General features: G+C 36.4%; 1 pseudogene; it reads left to right on the top strand.

Annotated features, from left to right (window-relative positions):
- Window positions 1-882: 882 nt before the first annotated feature.
- LOC127694819 (ubiquitin-conjugating enzyme E2 D3-like) lies at window positions 883-1,345 on the top strand (annotated as a pseudogene).
- Window positions 1,346-1,777: the final 432 nt, after the last annotated feature.

The following is a 1,777-nucleotide window of genomic DNA, read 5'->3' as shown; positions in this document are numbered from 1 at the left end:
GTGATTTGATAGGGTGTATAGGGTTATTTCAATCTTCTTGTATCTGTTGAAGCATGTTTTGTGACTGATTATATGGTCAATTTTGGAGAAGGTACCTTGAGATGATGAGAAGAAGGTATATTGTTTTGTTTTAGAATGAAATGTTCAAGAGGTATCTGTTAAATCCATTTGGTCCATATCTTCTGTCAGTTTTTTATCTCTATCTCTATCTATCTCTATATCTCTATCTCAATCTCAATCTCTCTATATATAATGTGTGTGTGTGTTTCCATAATCTGTCCATTGATGAGAGTGGGTTGTTGAATTCACCCACAATTATTATTTGAGGTGCAATGTATGTTTTGAGCTTTAGTAGAGTTTATTTTATGGATGTGGGTGCCCTTGCATTTGGAGCATAGATGTTAGGAATTGAGAGTTCTTGGTAGAGTTTTTCCTTTGATGAGTGTGAAGTGTCCTTCCTTATCCTTTTTGATAACTTGTGGTTGAAAGTTGCTTTTATCTGTTATTAGAATGGCTACTCCAGCTTGTTTATTGGGACTATTTGCTTAAAAAATTTTTTTTGCCAACCCTTTACTCTGAGGTAGTGTCAGTCTTTGAAACTGAGGTGCATTTCAGGTTTACAGCAAAAGTCTGGGTCCTATTTATATATCTGGTCTGTTATTCTATGTCTTTTTATTGGAGAATTGAGTCCACTGATGTTAAGACATATTAACGTGGCATACCCAGAGCTCTGCTGGGTCTGCCACTAGGTCAAGCACCTGTGTGGCAGAGCCAGTGTGAGAAGAAGAGACAATCCTTCTCTGCTGCTGAGATAATCAAGAGTTTTGGCCAGACCTTTGAATACACATTGGATAGTGAGGTGTCCAGCGAAAAGCACAGACTATGGCACTGAAATGAACTAATAAGGAACTTAGTGATTTGTACCATGACCCTGTCACACAATGTTCTGCAGATTCAATTGGAGATGACATGTTTTGTTGGCAAGCTACAATTATGGGACCTAATGACTGCCCATATAAAAATGGCATATTCTTTTTTTTTTGGCATATTCTTTTTGACAATTCATTTTCCTACAGACCACTCCTTCAAACAACTTAAGGTTGCATTTATGACAAGAATTTATCATCCAAATATTTACAGTAATGGCAGCATTTGTTTTGATATTCTAAGATCACAGTAGTCTCCTGTTTTAACTATTTATAAATTTCTTTTACCCATTTGTTCACTGCTATGTGATCCAAACCCAGATGACCCCCAAGTGCCAGAGATTTCACAGATCTATAAAACAGACAGAGATAACTACAACAGAATATCTGCAGAACCGACTCAGAAGAATGCAATGTGATGCTACCTTAAAGTCAGAATAACCTGCATTATAGCTGTAATAAACTTTGAATTGTTCTTTTTTTGATTTTCTTTTCTGGCTGCTCCATCTCATGGACCTCATCTTTTTTTTTTAATTTTATTTTTTGTTTACCTTCCTCCATTCATTTACATGCTCATCTGAGAAGACTTAAGTTCTTCCAGCTTTGGACAATATCTGCTTTTAGAAACTGTAAAGTAGATACAAGAGAATAGTTGCCCAAGATTCAGATTTATTTTTTTTAATCTGGGGCATGTGTATTATGTGGTCAGTGTCTTCACTATAACTTCATTATGAGATTAATCCAATTCTCACTGCTCTAACATGCTGAAGAATCCATCTGAGGTGGAGGGAGATGGATGCTCAGCTGTTACATCAAAGGAAGTAGCATTATTCTAGCTGCAGCCATTCTTG

This window comes from Apodemus sylvaticus, chromosome 10 (genome assembly GCF_947179515.1).
Source record: "Apodemus sylvaticus chromosome 10, mApoSyl1.1, whole genome shotgun sequence".
NCBI lineage: Eukaryota > Metazoa > Chordata > Mammalia > Rodentia > Muridae > Apodemus > Apodemus sylvaticus.
This window is presented reverse-complemented; position numbering and strand designations above follow the sequence as displayed.